Raw genomic sequence first — 22234 nt, forward strand, 5'->3', positions numbered from 1 at the left:
TAGCATCCTCCTCTTCAATGGAAGACTGGTGTCCGATTGCTCTCTGAAATGTACCTACCATACCTGGAAGAGCCCAGGTCTTCCCGGGGGATTCCTCACTCAATGACTGACCAATGAAGAGGATCAATAGTAAACTCTCTCACCTCTAAGCAGTTATGAGCATGAGATATGATATTTGGCACTGTTTTTCAGTGCTATCACACTGGATTAAGAACTACTTTCCAATTGGTATTGCTAAATTCTAGGATTGATGTCTGCTTTCAGGCGGTGCTTAAACTCTGGTACCTCTTAAGGACCACTTCGGCAACAGAGGTTCTGAAAGGGTGGCCTGTAATTGTTGTTGCAAAGATTCTGTGAGAAATTTATTTAGCAAATAGATGCTCATGTTCAGCCATGAGCCACATAACAATAGTACCCCAAACAACAGATTACACAGGTGTACAACAGGAGTTCCAGAGATGATGAAGTTGAATAACCCCTCTGCCTACTTATTGCATTCTGTGAGATTGGCAACTGCTCATGTCCCTCCTCTCTGTGAGAATGACAGAGCAAACAAATCTAAAATTTCTCCAAATGTTCATAAACCTCCAACACACTTGGCTAAGGGAATGACATGGAAAAGGAGATGGGAATGATCTAAGAGTTGGAAGGTATGGTGGAGACCTTTGAAGTGGTATTACTTAGACATGGCTACTGCAAGCATGAACTTCAGCAACTATAGTTAACTGTACTAGACCTACGAAAGTTCAGGACAGCCAAGATTCTGGCATAGATAAAGAGGTGCTCCTCAGACCCTACTCCTTACTGAGAAGCTACTGACAGGTAATTTCTACAGTGGGAGGATCATTGCTTGGCTGGGGGATAGGGAGAGGGGGATATGTCCCATGCTTTAGTGCATGACCCTACATCCATGCACATATAGGCAGCACTAATTGGACCTACTGAGTTATTTTTGTTTTTAAGACATAAGGTTTGGAGGGCATATCTTGTATTTTATGGGGAATGAAGAGCAGATTCCATCATATTTCTTGGTATGTTTGTATGAAATTCTCAAGAATAAAGAAAACTTTCTAAACACTATAGCATCCACACTATGGGTAGTGAAAAGTACTTGATAACAAGAGGGAGTGTCCACATTGCTGGTCTATGCAGCTACTACACTCTCCCTTTAGCCATTATTTTAGAGGGTACCCCTACTTATTTTAATAAAAACAGTTAATGTAAAAAACTGATGTGGGTGTTATATGGACATTTTGTTTCTATTTTCAGTCAAAATACCTCATCCAGTGGCTACATTTTAATGCTGTCACAGTAGCAAAGTTGCCCAACAAAGCACTTCTCAGAAACATTTCTGTCCATATATAAAACAATGCCATACTGTTCTTAATTTCTCTCACTTCTGCATTTTGCATATTTATAAGAAATTGGAGCTGTCATAGCCCTATCTACTACCTATCTACTATCTATCTATCTATCTATCTATCTATCTATCTATCTATCTATCTATCTATCTATCTATCTATCTACCTATCTACCTATCTACGAAAAATTGTAAACAATCTGAGTTAAATACTTTTCTTGGGTAAGGTGGTGCATGTTCATGTAGGGTATTAAAATCAACCAGTATCTAAAACCTCTGTTTTCTGACTACACAATTACACATCTACAAAATGACACTAATGGGTCAGAAACAAAGGTGAGTTGGGATGAGTGAAAGGCTAAAGTCAATACGGAAGTCTGAACTGCTCTCCTCCTCAGCAAGAGAGGGATGGTTGCCCCACCTGAAGCCTCAGATATTATAGAATTCTGCGTTCATTGTGCCTGTCCAAATGCGCACAGCCCTACATTAAAACTTACCTTAGAAGCCATGGTAAAAGATAAGCAAGTATGAAAACCTACTGCAAGAAAATGTATGGGAATGTGATTTCTTTTTCTTGAAAGAGTCAAAACCAACCAGAATGGTCCTTGATGGTATTTAGCAGCTTAATGCCTACAATTCATTTCTGATTCTACTCCCCATCTTCCTACTTCTTTGGGCTAGTTCCCCAGCATCTTTGAATTTGCTTGGCACCTGAGGTGAGTCTCTCTAGAGGGCCCTGCCCTGAGATCAGAGAGTTGTAGCTGAGGACCAGCTGACCTTCTGCAGGCTGTACTGTAGTAGGCATCCTGGGAGAGGTGCAAAGTCCTTAGGAAGGATGGAGGAAGGAAAGAGAAATTCTGGCAAAGGGAGAAGCTGGCCGGAACAGGTGGCCTTTAAGCTGGGCCCGGAGACATGGGTAGGATTTCAACAGGCGGATATTGAGTGGGGGAGGGGAGACCAGAGCTGGGAGCAGAAGGAACCCAGAAGAATGCAATGCTGGTTCAAATGAAAGGGATGATAGGTTAGAAGGGCTCAGATGGAAGTAGAAGAAATGGACCTGGAGTGAGATGGAGAAAGATTGTCATCCTCAATGTCCAGTAATGTCTGTTTGGAGAATAGTGTTCTGTGAGCAGCATGCATAGGAATGTATCTGCACTTTAAGAACACTCATCTGAGAAATATATTTTATTACATTTGATTGATGGATTGATTGATTTTATGTGTAAGCCTGTAAGTTTGCACATGCTGTGGCATTCATGTGGAAGTCAGAGGACAAATTGGAGACCTTCTTCCTTTGTCCTATGTGTTTCCCAAAGACTGAACTCAAGTCTTCACCTTCTAACTGAGCCATCTCTCTGGCCTGTATTTTTTTTTTATTGGATATTTTTTATTTTGCTGTGCTCAGCCATTTTATTTTTAACATTTTGAGATGAAGTCTCACTATGAAATACAGGCTACCCTGGGATTTCCTAAATAGCTTGGGTTGGGCTTGAACTTGTGAATCTCCTTACAATTATAGGAGTATGCCAGCACACCACAATGCTGGTTTCTTAACTGATGTTTGCTTGAGGACATTTCCCTAGTCACTCACTCATGCTATTTTCTACAAAGTATCTAACATTGGTTTTTAATGTGCACATTTTATTTTTCAGCTTTGCCACTGTTATTGGTTGCTGTGAGCATGATGCCTACAGTTCCAGTCCATTAGCATCTTCCCAGAGCTTTTCAGAGTGACTAGTACAGAGGAGGACTCAGTATGTCCTCGTTGAATAGATGAACTGAATAAAATATAGTTAATTCATCAGGAAAGAAGTTGTGTTGCTTAGAGATGTGTTTTAATACACAATTAAGTGTCTTGCAATAGAGACTGACTTGTAGGAGTCAACTTTACTGCCTGGTGTGGATAAAGAAATCTTTATACTACTTTTAGGTAGTTATTCCTCTTGATTTCTTTATTCTGTCATTCCTTTACCTTCTACTTCCAACATTTTCTGGTCATTATTTCAACTAAGTGACAGGTATGATGAATTTCCTGGTGATCTGGAAAAGACTGGTCATAACCAGTTTAGTCATAACCATGATTTGTTAAAAAGTATGGGTGTACATGTATATGCAGGGCATCTAGCAGTTTCTGACACATTTCTAGCATCCAAACTAGTAGGTTCAGGACCATCCCTGGAAACCTGGCTTCTGGATTTCGTGCAAGGTATGCTGCTACTTATGATGCATGGGATGGAAAGTAAATGGCTCAGAGCTCTACCACAGGACAAAGTTTCCTTTTAAAGTGTTTCAGTTGGTTTTTGGTTTTTTTTGTTTGTTTGTTTTAATCAGGCTGAGTCTACAAGTGATTATAAAATCATACAATTTTGTTCTAAAGATATAAAATTAGCTGATAGGAAACTGGACTCCCAGCTACAGTAGGAAGAACTGTAAATTCTGAGGAAGACGCTGGCAGATGAGCCATCTTCACACTGGAATGAAGCATACATCTGAGTAATTATCCATGTATTCAGGAAGGATAATGTGGAATGATTTTGTTTTTGAAACAGCATCTTTCTTTGTAGTTCAAGTTGGCCTCAAATTTATAATCCTCCCTCTCAAGTGATAATATTATAGATGTGTGTCACCACTTGAGATGATTTTTTAATTGAATTTCATCTGAAATGGATTATTACTAATTAATGCATTCATGATTTTTAAAGGAAACACAGTTAGAATTCTGAGCTCCAATTCACTTCATATACCGTTCACATGATGAGAGAGTATCCTGTAACTATTTTGTTAGGACCCATGGGTAGCAAGAGGAATAATCCTAATGCCAGCTTTTCAGACATTTTGAAGGTAAGCAATACTTTTCAAAGAAACTGGAATAATAATGTTATGGTTTAGAACTTAGTAGTAAAAATGATGCTTTTCAGCTGTCTTCAAAATTCACACAACTGGGATGTAGGGGTGGAGCTCAGTGGGCTGAGTGCTTGCTTAGCATACAAGATGCGCCAGATTCAATTCTCAGCACCATTTAAATCAAGCTTGGTGGGATGAGCCTGGAACTGCAGCACTTGGGATGTGGAGGCAGAAAGACCGTAAGGTCATCTCTGACTGCTTAGCCACTCTGAGGGTCTAGGAACCTGGGATCAAGAAGATCTTGTCTCAAATAAATAAAAGCAAGTTGACACAGATAGAAGTCCTGTGTTTCAGATTGTTTGATGAATAGAGTTGGCTGATGTTTTTCTTGATGTGTTCCTCGTTGATGTGGAGGTTTCAATGGTTCTGAAAAGGAACAGAGCCTTTCCCCAGGAATGTCTCTGTGAGTGATGATCTGTGAGTCTACGATGCACTAGACGTTGGGCCACTCCTGTTATCCGTTGTGGAGCCAGGCAGTACAGTCTTATAATTCTCCTCTTACCAGTTCTGTTAGGGACAAATTTGCTCTCCTGACCCAAACACCAAGCTGTGCGGTTTGACACTGAGTTTCCTGTCTCCACCCAGCCCTCTGAGAGTCCAATAAGACTCACCTCAACTGTCTCCTCCTTTGAGGATCCTTCTTCCCTTCTGTATTCCCAGCAGTGACTAATTGAGAATGGGACTTGTCTGTGGTCTGTGGCCTCTAGGGTCCTCTACTATGGCATGCGCCTTGTGTTCTCTGTGGAGAACCATGGAAGGCATGGTACTATGAGCTCAGCCTTAAAACCATGCACACTGAGAACTAACTCTGTCTCCACTGACTATATGTTGGGGTGCCCTGGAAAAATTCACTTTACCGAGTCTTGGGCTTCTTATGGGATTATGTGGGAATTAAATAGGTGATGAAAAAATCAGCAGAGCATGTGTCACAAATAAAGTTCTTAAGAGAATTGGTCAGTACTGTTGCTACATGAATATCTACTAGTCATGTTTTGATGTTCTCTGAACTGTGAACCTTCTTGGGGAATTTTTAGCAGATCTTCCCCCAGTTTGGAACATCAAGAACATAGTAGGGACTCAGTGTTCGTAAATGAGTGGGTATGACTGTCCTCAGAGTCTATTAAATAACATATGATCTGACCAAGGCTGTGTTACTGGAGGGCTAACAATATATTATTGACCAGTATGCACTTCTTCCCCTGTCCTTATTTGCCCTGCAACTGCTCCAGCTCTGCTTGTTGTCCCAGGCAGTTTATTAATAGCACCCTCCCCCATGCTCTGAAAGCAATCTAGTTTGGATGATAAATGTTACAATCACCCTAGTTTTCAGAAGAGTCTCATCAGCTTGATTCCCAGAATCAGAGCTCCTTGCCTGGCGGTGCACACAGCGCACTCAGCGGGCATTGTGAACGGCGTGTAGCCAGCTGCTGTATGTGACAGGAGTCTACTCTGCAGAGGAAATGCTCCACCTTTGTAGCTGGCAGGAGAATGGAGGGTCAAGACTCCGTTCGTTCTTGAGTCTTTCTTTTCCTGGAAAGATAAACCTGGCAAGGATATTTGATGGGAATCTAAGAGGATGAGACAAGCGCCCTGCAAAAATCCTTTGCAATTTAGAATGATGAGAAAGACAATCCTATGTGGGTAGGACATTCCAGAAAGCAGCAATAAGTCTAATAAATCCAAAACTAGATTATCAGAGAAGAACAAAGTTAGTGTGTGCTGTTCAACACATACTTGATTATCAGGACTTGAGGGAACACCACCCAGCAATTCTATGTTGAGTTTGTGCACACAGATTAGCATGCGCATGGCAGCTTGGCCCACACTGAAGGTATGAACCAAGTGGATGTCCACTTTACCAGCTCACAGCTCCTCTCCTTGACATTTTTCCTTTCTCAGAAGTCTGCCCCATCCCTTTCATGTCCCCATTTCCCTGGTGTCCCCCTCCCTCCTGTGAAAAAGTGGGCAATCCAGCCCCACTTTTGGATCCATCATTAAATGGCCCTATAGTATTTTACTTTCCAAATCATGTTCTGACTTAGGCAACGAAAGTGTTGTTCCCTAGTAAGAGACCCCAGAAACCCCAGGAGGAAGGCAACCTGGTCGGAGTCATACAACCTGGAGCCATCTGAAGCAGGCCTAGCACATGGACAGAGAGAGCACAGGCTTTGAAACCTGTTCTGAGTGCCAGACCTTCATCATGGGCAGTGCTGCTTTCATGTGTAGCAAGACCCAACTCTATGAGTTTCTTTGAAAAGTAAATGAGATTGTAGTTAGCATTTAATACTGAACCTGGGTCAAAACCTAGCATGAAGGCCAAGAACAAGTGCTTTGGTGGTTCACAGACAAGGTACAGAGCTAACTGTTGATGAAGGACAGGCAACTTGGCACTCTGCTTGTGAAGAACAAGGATATGCACAGTCTGCAATGCATTCGGAAGATTTACCTTGGTTCCTGGCATGATAAGTGCCAAGTTCGCTGTGGCAGTTGTTAGTCTTGAAGGGACTTACTGAACACTAGACACTGATGTCTTTGTTACCGTCGCACCAGAGGCATTCCTCAATTCTGTTGAGACATAGTCTTTCTTCCTTCAAGTACAATGCCAAATCCTGAATCCAATGCATTACTTCGTACATTCTTTGCCATGAAGGAAAGTATGTTCGACGGGACCCCTGTGTTCCTCCAGGGACTAATCCTAACTTTGATTATCCCCCTTTCTACTTACCAAAGGTCATTTCTGTGCACTAACCCGCTCTTACAAGGTGAACGGTCGGATTTAAACACGCTGGCAAGTACAGTCTAAAGCTCTCAGGTAAGGACCTGTTATGAAACAGGCTTTCAACTCAGCTGCCACTAGTCACGTAGATGTACCCAAACGTGTACTCTGATAGAAAAACAAACATTTGGTTAGCTCCTTGTGCATTTGTGGAAGAGAAGGGGGGGGAAGGGGGAACCGACCTCTGGGCAGTCACTTTCCCAATCCTGCATTCTGGCTGGTGTTCAAGTACACAGAGGCTGGAAACACCTCACCTGCTCAGCCCTGCTCTCTTCTACACTAAAACGCAGGCACTGTCAGATAGGAAGCAAGAAACAAAGAGCATGGTGACTTTCCTGTGTCATTGTTCCTTGGACCATATTCTTCTAAGGAACTATACCTGACTATGACTTGCTTGGATTCAAATAATCTTTGAATTTTTATGCCTGCAGATATAGGACTTCAAGTGAAGGAATAAAACAAAAAACAAACCAACAAACAAGACCCATGGTCTTTGGCTCTGGAATACAGCAAAAGACAACCGCCAGAGCTTAGGGACTGCAGAGCACAGGCCGCCAAAGGTGACTCTTGAGGCTCAAGCCTGCAAATCTTCGAGATGGTGTAGCCACCACTAATTCTAAGCACTGATACATCACAGAACACTGTGGGGGAAGAAACTTGCATTCCAAAGTGACATGTGACAACCAAGAAGCTAAACTGCTGAAGAGATGGTGTGTGAAAGCGCTACACTGCTGAGGCCAGTGAGCTGGTGATGTCCTCCAGCATGATACATGCTTATGGGATTCCCCCTTGTTAAGAGAAACCAGTGATGCAAACTCTCACGGTCTTCATGCTCCAATTTGCTTTGCTCACAGACTTTCTAGACTATTTTGATGGTAGTGGTGGTACCCCGCCCCCGTGTGTGTAGGTATGTATGTGTGTGCCTCACACATGCAGGTGCCGGCAGAAGCCAGATGAGGGTACCATATTCCCCAGAGCTGCTCTTCCAGGTGCCTATGAACTGTCTGACATGGATGTGGGGAACAAAACTGAGGTTGCCTGGAAGAGCTGCAAGCACTCTTAGCCACCTCTCCAAAAGCCCTTGCTTTTTATTTTCGAGGCAGAGCCTTGAGAGTACCATTTATTTAGCCTGGAACATACAGCATTCCTCCTGCTTCTCATTCCTAATATGCTGGGATTACAGGTATGTACTTTGCTTACGGTACATATTATGCTTCATTGTTTAGTAATCCCCAGGGCAGTGAATGTAGGGCCTGGCACACTCTAGGTAAACATCTGACCACTGGGTTATATCTGTAGCTATTTCCTGCACTACTTACTTGTTGATATTTCATTTACTTGCTTGTTTTCACAAGTAAGCAGGGACCTCCTGGAAAGTAGGGCTATATCCTCTTCTTTTTATGTTTCTAGCACCTGGCACACTCAGAAGCTCAATAAAAACTCATGAAACATGCAAAATCAGAACTTTGACAAAAGGGCATAGATTCTAAACCACTGACCAATGTGTTGGCACCATCTGTGACTCTGTCACGTTTCGGCGGAGACCTTTACTTCCAGTCTTCATGCTGTAAGTTTTTCAAGCATCCACAAAATGGGATCTGAATGTCTGCCCTATGCCAGCTACTGAGGCAGCTATGCAGATGGAAAACATCTTTCCCTTCCTTTAGCAAGATTAGTCTCTGTCATGAATCACACTCTGTATATTCAGAAGCCACCCTAATAAATATCGCTGGGTTTATTTGATAGCTCTGGCTGTCATTTGAAACAGAAAATCAGTCCAACACCACTGCAGTTAATATCAACTCTAGAGCTCCAGGCCTTGGCTGGCTGGTGTTTCATCATATGGAGACAATCTGAATTTTACTGCCATCAAAAAACAAGGGCAATATCTAATGGAAGAATTAGGAATGCCTATCAGCTTTCACAGCGCTGCTCGGTGATGATAAAAGTCCACGTTTGTGTTGCTATGAAAAGCATTTCTAGTAGCCAAACTATTGTGCTGGTGTGTGGTGGGTGCAGAGAGCTTTAGTGGCCTCTCTGATCTTTTGAATTTCTGGAGTTGTGAGATTTTGCATGGTACAATGATAATCTGGGAAAACATACAACCATTATAAAAGGAAATTTTTCTATTAGTCCAGAGATAGTCTCTTAGAGCAAAACCACCTGACAGAACCATGTGAGCACACATCACCCGTATGAAGACCAAAGATATTTTTACAACTGTGGATTATTTTCCTCCCTTTATACAAATCCATATGGTGCCTATTCGCACATCAGTCATCTGCAGCAGTGTCTCCTTCGACTCCAAGAATAGAATTGAAAATGTTTGCTCCCAATTCTATAAAAAATAAAACTTGGTATTAGTTGTTCTATTTTTCCACAGGCACATTTCTCTTTTGGCAATGGCATGTTACCTTGAATACCATGTTACTGGAACTGGACAAGTGTGAATGGAGCTACCATGAAATATGGGTGTTCTTCCCTGGATACATTTGCTGCTTCCTATTTCTCCCTTCAGTGGATAATACTTGCTCCACTAGGAAGAGTCCATCTGCCTGCTGAGTCTCATAGACATCTGGAGACACTGGACTGCTATACTTCATCGAACCAATCGGCAAGTGCATCCATCTTCCTACCCACCCATCTGTCCTCTCATCAACCAAAAGAGATTTGTTGAAAGGTGTGTCCACTATTTATTGGGGAGCCTTTCCCAGGGAGATGTCTGGCTATGGTGTGTGTGCTATGGTGTATATTCCATCAATATGTCTGTCTAAAAAGTGCAGAGGTCTTCTATCCAGAATGACTACCCACCAACGAGTGTGAGTAGACTCTGACAGACTCATTTCTTTCCTGAGTCCTGTCCAGAGGTTTCATCTGCTACTTAAAGGAATTCTAAGTATGATCAAATAAGCCAGTCCAAATGAGGCATTTGGATTACAGGAGACACTGGTTTGGGAATGGGAGACAACTTGAGCACATGGATCACAGAGATAATCCATTCTAATGCCATACAAATCCTTTAGTCCAAACAGAAGGGAGGGGGAGAACCATGGCATTCACTTAGGGAATCCCAAACTCACTCCAGTGCCTGAAAATCCACAAGGGAGAGGGAATGGCTGCCATTGCTGCATTAGCCCCCAGCTTAGATGAAGACATTGGTAGATTTCTAGATGAGATTGGGTTAGTTTCATTGGATCTCAGCCTTGGGGAGTCTAAGCTCTGAGATGAGTCCTGTGACAGTACTGATATGAACAGTAGAAAGCTAAGATCTTCCATTTAAACAATAATAAAAGTTCCCATGAAATCTATTGTCAGCAAGTATGACACTTTTCCCCAGCTTGGGCAACCCTCAGGCAAAATGCACATTGGACCTCTGTAAAAAGTTGCAGCCCTTCATGTGCTGTGGATTTAGGTTACTTAAGAGTAGAGTGTTGTAGGGGAGGATGGTGTCGAAGAAAGGATGGGAGAAGGGGCAGGCTGGATTCTAACACTACTTCTACAGTGCATCAACTTGTTTTGAAAAACAGGCAACTTCTGTGCTAATGCTGTCATGGCTATAAAATGAGGAGACTAAATAAGTTTTATCTCTATTTTAAGTTCTGGGATTTATAATATACCAAACACACCACACATGCCATGAAGAGGCAAGAGCAGAAAGTCAGTCATGACAGAAACACAAAGTCAGATCTGCCCAGCTCTCCAGAAATATTCTTGAAGTTTTCCTTGGAAATGATGTTTTGGTTCCCCAAAACTGGGAGACCTTATTTGTGCAAGTTGTTACTAGTGTTTCCCACTTTTCACCTTGTGTACTTATTGTTGACATACACATTTTGCTTTCCTCATGAATGCTAAGCTCCTTCAAAACATGGTCTGTCTTTTGATCTCTTGCCATGTCTAGCCCTGGTTCCATAAATACTTGCTAAGTGAATCAATGGTTCTCTGAAGAGTGTCTGACTAGCTTTTCTTCCAAATAATTATTCTTTCTACTTCAAAGATAAAATTGAGACCCAAACACTCCAGCTTATTTATCTCAGTTTACAAAATTGAAGTCTCAGTTCCAAAGTACTTAGAGTAATGAACTGTTCTTTAATAAACCTTCATGGATATCCATTCTGATGACTATTCCATTAATATCAAAACACTGGGCAATAGTAATAACAATATCAACAATAACAATAATAATAACTAAACCAAGAAAAATAATAATTGAGTGTTTTGACTGGGTCACCTTTCTAGCTCACAGCATGTTTTTAGGGAAATCATTTCAATCTAAACTGAGTAAATCCAGAAGGGTTATTTCTTGTATTATTTCCCTAAAATATATATTTTTAAAGTATGGTCACTGGTTCTATAACTGTGGTGACCTCTATATGTGGCATGTTTTTATTCATTCACTTGCCAAACATGAGATATCATGACTCAGATGTAATGCAACAGAACAAAGATATAAAGTTGAGAATGATATGGTCTTTTCAAGAGCTGACAGTGCAGAAGAGGGAACAAATCACAAAAAGAGCACTTGAATATAGCTTGAGGCTCTGAAGGCAGACAAATGCTCACTTTTCAGGATACAAGCTATACCTGTCAACCATCAACATGAGTCATTCAACTGATCTTACTAGAAATTATTGATGCTGAAGACCAACCACTAAATATACAAAGACATGTACTATGAGCTATTCCCACAAGGACTCTTCTCTTGTGGCATATCAATCTGGCTCAAGCCAGGGAAATTCAGAGGAGAGACAGTCTGCCTACATTCCTCTCTCTCTCTCTCTCTCTCTCTCTCTCTCTCTCTCTCTCTATCTCTCTATCTCTCTCTCTCACTCAAGGTTTATTTATTCATTTCGTGTGAGTACACTATCGCTGTCTTCAGACACACCAGAAGAGGGCATCAGATTCTCATTACAGATGGTTGGGAGCCACCATGTGGTTGCTGGGAATTGAACTCAGGACCTCTGGAAGAGCAGGACCTCTGGAAGTGCTCTTAACCAATGAGCCATACATTTTTCTTTCTTTTGAGCATGTAGAGATTCCTCGGAGGTTGGTGCTACCAAGACCCAACTCTGTGTGTGTGTTATCCCCTGATAACTAGATCTCCTTTATCCCAACATTCAGCAGAAGTATTTCGGTTCACATTTCCAATAGTGACAATTGCAAGTGTTAGAAATGCTGCCTCCTAATAAACCTTACTACCTGTGGTGTGAGCTTTTTATATGTTGGTCCCAAAAGAACTGGGTTGGGTTTTTTGTTTGTTTGTTTTGCTTTTTTTTTTTTTTTGGTCTGATAAAGTCAGTATGGGATATTATGAAGATATACAGATATACACATATATTATGTAAATAACAATAAATAAAAATGTCTGAATAATGCTAATACTGAACAATACTATTCAAAAAGAAGTTTAAACACTATTGTTTTGAGGTTGCAAAGAATATCAGCAATATTTCGGGATGTATGAATCAACAAAACTTCCAAATAGCTTTTGACTCTACACAATTGTATTAAGATTACTATTATCTGATACATTCCTGGCTAAGATGGGATATTTCCATGACAGACCAGTAGAATTCAAGATGTAATTGTGGGAACCGTTCAAGTTCTCAGAGTCTGCTGAATTTTCATGAGACTGTTAATGTAAGAAGCATCTAAATGTTTTAAGGCTGCCTTCTAACCTTGGCATGGTCCTGAAGTTCTAGTACTCAAGAATCTGAGGCCAGAGAGCCAGGGCTGTGAGTTCTGGCCTAGCCTGAGCTACATAAGAACTTGTATAGCAAAACAAACAAACAAAATAAAATAAAAGCGAACAAAAACCTGCTGTCTGAAATTAATACAGAGCAAATTCATTAAACTCTCCAGTTTCTCTTAAATTAAGTTTTCCATCTGAAAATTATGACAGTTCCCCAAAATTTTCAGTGATGTTATCACTTTCTTCCTCATAATGGGAATGTCTTAACTTTCAAACTAAACAATATAGTCAGAAACTGAGCTTGCATTCCAAACTTAACAAGCAGCCTTCAAAGTAGAAGATAACACTCTGGCATCATCTGTTACATTTTCCTTCACTTGGGAAAAAAAAAATCTATCAGAATAGCCGACTTCATATTTTTAATTCTTAAAGAGTAATATATGTGTGTAATGAGAACAGATGTTTAATGTTTGCTTGACTTTCCTACCAGAATAATCATTTTAAAGCATTAAGGGGTTGGGTATATTGAGCCACAGAAAACAAAATAGGAAGGAAAGAGTGAATGAGGGAGGGACTAAGGAAGGGAGAGAGGGAGGGAGGGAGGGAAAAGGAAGGAAGAAAGGAAAGAGAGAGAAAGAGAGAGAGAGCTCATGATGGAGTTTGTCATTTGTTTAGCTTCTGGTAGATATGTGTGTTTGAAGCATTTGGAGACCATATCTCCTTGGAGATAAAGAGCAGTCTCCTATCCCAGCTCTAAATGAGGTGTAGCTGGATCTTAGTGGACTCAGAATAGATACAGTTTGTTATGCACCACTTCTGGTCTGGGAAATAAAACACTGAATAAGAAACAGTCTCCACCCTCAAGGACCATTTAACCATGGATGGAAAATGTAAGTAGAAACTCACCCAGGAAGTCTTGACCTACATGTAACTGGACATTCTACACATATGTAGAACAAATGTAGAAGGAGGTGGAGAAAGGACTTAAATGGCTTATAGTAGAATCGAGTTCCTGTTGTCAACCAGCTTTGTTAATTAAGCAAGATTGACACTGTGTGTTCAGAGTGTGGTGGATTATAACTCTCGTCAAATATCTCTTGTCTTTCCTATGATACTTACCTCTTGAAGGTTACTCTCTTTCCTTTACTATAGTAACCTATATCCTTGCAAAGTGTTCTCTAGATTGCAACTTCTCAATACCTATTTAGGAATACTTGAAGGAAGGGTAAGGAATGTGGGTTTGAAACAGAAGTTCTGTAACAGCTTGGCTAGTGGTACTGTTCGCGTGTGTGTGAGCATGTGAGTATGTGTGTGTGTGTGTGTGTGTGTGTGTCCAAGTGTGTGGATGTACTTATATATGTGCGTTATGAAGGACATTGTAAGCCACAATACTATTTCAGGCGTTGTTTATAAGATGCCACCTACCTTGATTTTTGAGACAGAGACTCTCCCTGGCCTCATGTTCACCAAGTAGGTGAGGCTGAATGACCAGTAAGAACAGGGATCTACCTTTCTCTATAGCCTCAGTTATGGAGATATAAGCACACTATGGCCTATGTGTTCTAGGGCTTGGACTCATGGTAAATTCTTACCAGTCAACCCATCTATCTATCTACCTTCAACTATGTGATAATCTGAAAGCCCAAAGTGTTGATTAGCTCATCTGCAAAATGGGGATGCTGCTGCTGCTGCTAAGAGCTAGTGTGTTTGTACAAACTGCATGATAGCTATAAAATGGTTATCAAAGTCACATTTGAGACAGCTATTTTTACAGAAAGAAGAACACAGAGCTGAAGTCTAAAACTAATATGAAGCACAATGACGCACTCTTGTCATTTTCGTACAAAGAACTAACACAGGGAAAATGAAAGGTTTTCCAGGGAATGATGTGAACATAAAAACCAAGTTGCCTTACTTTCTGGGTTTAAATATCTCTCATAATGTCTATAGTGCTCTTCTAGATGAACAAAGTACTAAATATGATGTTACTCTCTGAAATCAAGCAACATTTCTAGTCTGTCTCTTCCAAAGATTAGAGGGAAAAAAACAAACTTAAAGACATTCATATTGTTTGTTGAGAGGAATTCCTAAAGATTCATACCTGAGTATACATGTCTGTGTTACCCAACATTTTCAAAAAGAATAGTTTTGAGTAATCTCTTTGAGCAGAGGATGTGGTCTCAAGATATGAAACATGATCATATTCAAGAGACTGGCACAGCTATAGTTCTCAAACAGACTTAAGTTTGAATATGTCTTTATGTGTTTAGTCTATGAAATGCAGCATGAACATGCAACTAATGCACTCACTTGTATATGCACTAAAATAAATCAATATTAAAAGCACACACATATATAGTTCTCTTGTTATTACACAAAGAGGCTCAGCAACACTATCTGAGAAATGCATGCTTGAATGGTTGAATGAATGGTTATATTTGCAGCTATTCAATGTTGTGGTTGCATAAACAGTTATTAATATCTGCATTTTTGATGGAGACCAAATTCAATGATCTGAGTAAATATGCCTCTTGCTATCTGGCGTGTGTCATGCATTCATCAAATGTTAGATAATTTGTAGTTTTTAAATGGGTAGTGGGGGTGGGGAATTAAAGATCTCTTGAAAACCTGGAGAAATTTAGATGCCTATCAAAGGTGATTGGTGGAAAAAATCTCATTTTTACACCTATTTATTTCTTATTAGTTATATATTTGACATCTTTTCCCAATACAACTAGTGTAATTAGAAAATATGACAGCATTCATGTTATAATTGCATGAGAGCAGTCAGAGGCAAACACGTTTTCATGGATGAATATGCTGGCTTCCTTTCAGCCTTAAGTCATGGTAACAGAGCCATTTTTAAGGCACATGATATCTCAACTAGACAAGGTCAACTTAGAATTTCATATGAGAGAATCAGTTAGTGCCTGCCTCATGTCTTCTCTCCCACTGACTATGACACTGAATATATGACAGAAGAGGACAATGATATGCTGGGAACCTGTACTAACCCGTACCATGAAAGTCAAATTCAAGAATATTTGTGTCATTGGCCTTGAGTTCTTCAAAACCATCCCCTCTAGAGAACATTCCTAAAGCTATGCATTTCCTTTTCTTCTGATTCCCTTGCATAAAAATGCATAAACATCTTTTAAATGAACTATTTGCACAAATATATCTTCTTACTAGGGTTATTATACCAGCCAGAATTCTCTTACCATAGATTTTTTTTTTTAATTTCAAAGTAATCTTTTAAAAAGGGGGGAGGAATGTAATGTGGTTTATTTGACTATCTGAAAGGAGGTGGTGTGGGGGTTGCTGAACCACAGTGAACTGGAAGCAACAGAGGAGCTCTGGATTTTAGACCAGAGGTTATAAATTATTCCCCAGTGTCTGGGCTTGGTCTTTTCTCTCTCCCTTGTTATCCTCCACTCTTGCAGCAATGTACTTGGGTCCATGAGGACCCTGATTAAATCTATCCTTCCACAGAGCTTTGGCATGGAGGCACTGCAGAATTCCAGAGAGCGAGTGGGACCATGTCAGAAACCAATGAAGCTAAAAAAACGGGGGAGAACAGAGACACGCAATGACCTCACTCTTCTCCCAGACGCTAAAGAATTTCAATCTTGTCCTTGAAACCCCTTCTCTTTGATTCAGGGACAACACACCTCGAGCAGAGTACAGTGGCCCTAGAGAAAAGAAGATATGGGTGCTTTCAAGGTCTCGTTCATGCACACATGGGCAGCTCCCTGAGCCTCTTGTATTCAACCCTATGAGATTGGAGCCATTCTTTCTTGACAAAAATACTTGGCTTTCCTTTCTCTGAGACATCTATCCTTAACCCCGGCCTTCTCACTCACAGAGAAGCACAGCTCTCCCAGAATGAGACTTCTCTGTGATGTCCACTGTGGGTTCTAAAACCCACTCTGAGCTTTCTTCTCAGCCCTCCCATACAGTATCGAGCTGTATGGTGGCCGACCTAGAGAGAACAGAGAGACAGGGTCCCCTGAGGCTAACATCTCTAAACTGCTAAATGACACCAAAGGAAGACACCTGGGCACTTAAGTGTCAGCACTGCAAGTCGCACCCTATAACAGTAGAGAACATTTTCTTTTATGAACTTTTTTAGAGCATCTCCAAAGATAGAAACTGCACAAGAACGGACTAAGCCCAGAGACTGAAGAATAATGTTAGATTTATCACCTCCAGTCTAAGACCCAGAGCTTCCACTGTTGCTTCCAGTTCTAACTCCAATCACAGGGAAATAAAACGATAATTAGGAAAGTCTAATCATTTAACCATCTCTGGGCCTAGAGGTAGATGCTTGATTCTTGGTTTTGTTAGCATGTCTTAGATCCTGCCTATCACTGAAGCAGCGTATTCCACATCTCTCCTTTTAAAAGGCCAGTCCCCAAAAGTATCACTGATGATGCAGAGGCCTTGAGCTTACACTTGAGACACACAGTGGTGGTTGGTTTTGCTGATAAAGCAGCAACGAACGAACAAGTAAAAAAAAAATTATTCTTGGAGAAGCCTCGAGGAACACCAACCTTCCTTCTTCTCTCTTCCCTGTATTTGATTTCCCATTCTTTCATCTCCTAATAGTATAAAGACTGCTTGATTAGGGTCAACAATCGAAGCTAGCTAAAAGAAACAGAAGCTGAGCTCCCCGTTAAATAGTTGCTTGCTCTCCTTATTTCTGGCAACTCTAACTCTGAAGCAAAACTAGCAAAAAGAAAAAAAAATCCCTCTGGGTGACATATCTTTTTTTAAAGACTATGCAACTGTGTTTTCCAGGAGGTGGAGGGTACATAGACTGAACAGGCATTTTGTAGCCATTGGGAAATTGGTACAAGCTCATGTAGAAGAGGCATCATAGTTTTCAGAGTTTGCATGCTGCCCTCTTCTGGCTTGTATGTCCAGGCTTGTCCGCACATCAAAAAGTGTTTATTGCAACCCCACACCTGTGTGTCGTATACGTGGGAACACAGAAAAGAGTGTTGAAAATACTCAAGACATCGCATCTAATGTATATCCTCGAAGCTAACCAGAGGCAATAGACTCCTTTCCCTTCCTGCTCCTGGATTCCCATTTGAGGGTGTCCACCATCTCACTTCACATTCTTGTTGCATGAAACATCTCATTCTCCACCCTCTTAACTCCCACACGGCTCTGGGACTCATCTCTACCAATTAGTGCCCCACCAAGGACTGGGACTGTCAGTGTGCTGGAGAAGCAAGGGGATTTTCCTACTAGAAGTCATGGTAGTGGCAAGTACGCCAAAGTGGTAGGTTAGTGTTGCAACAAATGGTCTAAGGACCACATTTTTGTAGCCTGACATGTGATCAGGTTTGGTTTTATACATTATTAAGTCCATGTGTAGAGTTCTTAGAGACAAGAGAATTATGTGATAGGAGGAGAAGCAGGTAATTGAAGAAGCAGATGCCACCATAGATCAAATTTATAATTACATGTCTTCCCCTTCTATGCAATTTGTCTTACATGCTGGCCCATTGTGGGACTGGTCAGAAGGCCAATAAGGGACACATTTTCTTGGGTTGAAATAATTCATTGCTATTCTCCTAACTGCTTGAAAGAGTCTAACATGGAGCTCTCACCTGCCACCTGGCATATCTGCTGCCATGCCACTGGAGCACAAACCTAGCTGGCCGAGCCTGCAGTGTACCTGGGAGACTGTGGTCTATCATGGTTTGCCCTTGAACCAGGCAATACAGCCATCTCATATCAATAGAACCCAGGACCCAACTCAGGATTCAAAACCATTCCCTTGAATCAAAAGAGAGCTAAGGTGGAGATGTTTTAAAATATTTGAAGGCATGCGATTTGTTTAAATTATACCCTACATAGTTTGAGGAAATCTAGCTCTCTGGCTGGCTATTTGTGAGATGTAAGGAGAATGAGGATTGGAGTGCCTCTCTCCATAAAAAAATGACAGCACTAAACAGTTTATAATCAAAACACTGTGTATGTATATTGCCTAGTCCCCATCCAGATATGTACGTGTATCTGAAAGCCACACATTCTCAGCCTGTATAAGATGAATGTTCTCAGGCTCTCACTTAGTCAGTGCAACACAGTGGGCATGGCTTTGTACTTGGATGGCAGAGGGAAAGGAGTTATAGGTTAATGACAAATGCTCATAACAAAACTATCCAGGTTTGCAGGATGGCTCAGCGACACCAGCCTGAAAGCCTGAGTTTGCTCTCAAGATCCTACTATGGAAGGAGAGAAGTGGTTCCCTAAAGTTCTTCTGTTAGCTCCTTACATGCACCCCCACACACACACACACAACCCCAACAGTAATAATTAGTAGTAATATTATTATTAATAAGCTGTTGTAATTACAAGTAGACTTAAGTTGGGTGAGTTGCTTGCAATGACCAGTGAACATTTTACAATCAGTTTCTCTGGTGGATGTGAAGGATGAGCTGTATTTCTCTTCAGTGCTAGCCTGTCATTTCTCTACAGTACTAACAGCGTTTACTCAGCACATCTATTGCTTGTCAATAAACTCTTAAAAATTTCCCGGGTGATCACTCCCTTTAGTCAAAAGGCAAACCATGTGACATTTTCCTAACTCCACCACGGTAGAACGACGCATGCATTCTTCTTAATGACGAAAGAACCCAGTCATCTGATTAAAAGAAAATGGGGTCAATATAAACTCTCCAGGGTGATATGCAAAGTGAATAGCATTCTTATAACATTCCTTATCTTGCTTGGCCAGGCACAAGATTTGGGATAAGGGCAGGGCTGAAACTCAGGTACCAGGGGGATGAGCCAGCTCTGAACTGTCAATGAATGAGTCTCTACCAGCAAATACCAGGAGGTGACTGAGTCGAGTGTCATCCATGTTCTGCATCTGCTTACCCACAGGACATCCTGAAAGACCCCTACTCGGTGTCCCCATTCCAGGAAAAGCACTTCTTACAGAGGATAGGGCCTGTGACTATCAGCCCTGAGGACTGTCCATAAAGGACCAGTCCTTTATCACAGTTACTCAGTCCCTTTGGCTTTTCCGGGAAGATGGAACTGATTAAGCAATGTTAATTTAATCATAAGTAATCAACATGGGGAAAAAATTACATAACCACCTTCAAAATTGTGAATCAAGCATGGCGAAATCCCGGGAAAATAGCTATTTTGTCGCCCTCCCCCACCTTTCTCCTCAAAAGTAAACACGGCGAAATCTATACCTTTGATGATTAAACAAAGCTACGAACTACCAGTTTCATTGCCTGAAAATGTTTATATTTTGTAAAGAGTTTTTCAGTCCATAATTTTAACTATGTAGCCTAGGCTGGCCTGGAACTCACAATCAATCCTCCTGCCTCAGCCTCTTGAGTGCTGGGATCAATTCGTATGCTTTTAACCTAATTTGAGAGAGTTTGCAACTCATCCTGTCAACGGTTCTGAAAGGCAAATGTAGTTTTAATTCATCAGTGAAGGTAAGACTATGACAACTGCGTTGTTGGCTTGTTTTGTTTTGTTTTGTTTTTTACTTTCTGCCTCTCTTCTTTCCTTTTCTCTTTCAGACACAGCCTCATAGTGATATTTCAGCCACGAGGCTGTATCCACTTTGGCTACATGCTTAGGAAATCAAGATCATGCCCAAGTCTTGTGTGGCTTCCTGATCCTACAGGGAACACATTAACATTATTAGGTAGGCTGACTATATTCAAAGCCTGCTTTCTAAGCAGTTACATGATGGGTCATCATTATAATGCAGGTCATCAAGGGGTACCCTCACGACAATGTGCAGACACTGGTGTTATTTAATTAATTGCTTAATTAATTTAAAGATCGCGGTGAAGTTTAAAGGTCTGGGCTTTCCACCTACGCAGAATCCAATAGGTGAATCCACCTGGTGGTCCCAACCACACGGAACTCAGGAGGGCATTCCCTCGGCGCTTCTCTGTGAACCAGCTGGGCGGACAGACGTGAATCTACCCTAGGTGCCTTGCAAGGCAGAAGACAGAAAACCTGTGCGCGTCAGATAGGTCGTGTCAAGCCGCATACCTGCAATGACGAGATGGAAGCCTCTTCCTCAGTTCCCTTGTGTCTCTCTCCCTGTCCCTCTCCTCTGGGTGAATGACAAGATCCACAGCGGGGTGTGCGCCGGATCGTCTGGGGCAGCCAGAGCCTGGTTCTGCAGGAGGCCCGGGGAAGAAGCAGAGGGTGTGCGGAGCCAGCGGAGCCTAGCGGAGCGCGGAGAGGGCGGAGCGCGCGTCCTGGCCGCGCCTGCAGATGTGGAAGGAGCTGGAGACAGCACTGAGTCCTCTAGGCGCTGCATGGGGATATTATCACAGGCTGGAGTTTCTATTGGCTCAGAACACCAAACAAATCACACCAGTCACCCCCTCCTTCTCGGGCTTCACGCAGCCCTCGCTTCTTCTCATCTAACCCACAAACACTGAACACACACACACACACACACACACACACACACCAGTCGCTCTCTGCATTTCTTCCTTCCTCCTTGCACACTGTGGATTTACAACCTTGTGGGCAGCTCTTAACATTTTGTTTAGCAAAGTTCCAATCCAAACCTTGTCATGTAGAGAAATCCACCATCCTCTTTACCCGCAAACCCCATTCATGCCTTCAGATCATTCTCTTTAGGATGGACTCAAAATGTCAAGAATATAGACACACACACACACATACAAGCAACACGTGTGTGCACGTGCACATAAAGCAAGGTTCCTTTTGTTTTTAATGACTGAGGTGTGAAATTAAGAGCAAGCTGATCCCATTGCCAAAAATGAGTTTAACTAATGATTAAAGTCTTGAGTGAATTCAGTGCAAAGTATCCAACATTTAGATTTATTTTCTTTTCCACATCGGAGTCATTATTATCCCTATATTTTCCCTATATTTTGAACGCAGAAATTTCTAATACGAATCAGATTATTCAGCATCCAGAGAACATAGACCAATGCTTGCCCACTTGGTGTAGACACGATAGACCTGCTCACTGTGATGTTCGCTGGCTGCCGGCTTTTTCTCTGCAGGATTTTTGGTCTCCACTGACCTCTTCAGCACTGAATCTCCATGTGTCTCTATGGACAAAGAGGCACCTGAGTGTAAAATCATCATCTGTATGCATGCACAGAGATAAACCTTTGACTTCATCAATGAAGAAAAGGTCTAAGAAAATTCTAAGACTTTAGTTACTGAGCTGGAAAATTTTCAAATAAGGTTTCACCTTATTTTATAAAATAACCTACTATGGTCTTTCCTCAGTGTGTTTAACTGGTGCTCATGCAAACGTGAATGTCCATTTTCTTGGCAGAAGTTGTTGCTCCTGAAACCACAGAACTCCATTTTGAATTTTGATTCGACAGTTTCTTTCCCAGAGTTATCCTATTTTGTATGCCTTATTAAAACCTGACAGTCTGGCTTCAGCCATCTCAGAGTACACCTACATTCAAAAATCATAGAAAATAATAGTTTTTTTCTTTTCTTTTTTTTTTTTTTT

At 41.4% G+C, this 22234-nt stretch overlaps 1 protein-coding gene across 1 annotated transcript in view; it reads right to left on the reverse strand.

The window, feature by feature from the left end:
* Positions 1 to 21103, reverse strand: part of Grem2 (gremlin 2, DAN family BMP antagonist) — a 94091-nt gene extending 72988 nt beyond the window's left edge. Inside the window, exon 1 of the mRNA XM_031390384.1 lies at positions 20773 to 21103. The gene's annotated coding sequence lies outside the window, so the exon portion shown is untranslated. The remainder of the gene's footprint in view (positions 1 to 20772) is intronic.
* Between the last annotated feature and the right edge of the window lie 1131 nt (positions 21104 to 22234).

The sequence above is a fragment of the Mastomys coucha genome, unplaced genomic scaffold (assembly GCF_008632895.1).
Source record: "Mastomys coucha isolate ucsf_1 unplaced genomic scaffold, UCSF_Mcou_1 pScaffold1, whole genome shotgun sequence".
Taxonomy (NCBI): Eukaryota; Metazoa; Chordata; class Mammalia; order Rodentia; family Muridae; genus Mastomys; species Mastomys coucha.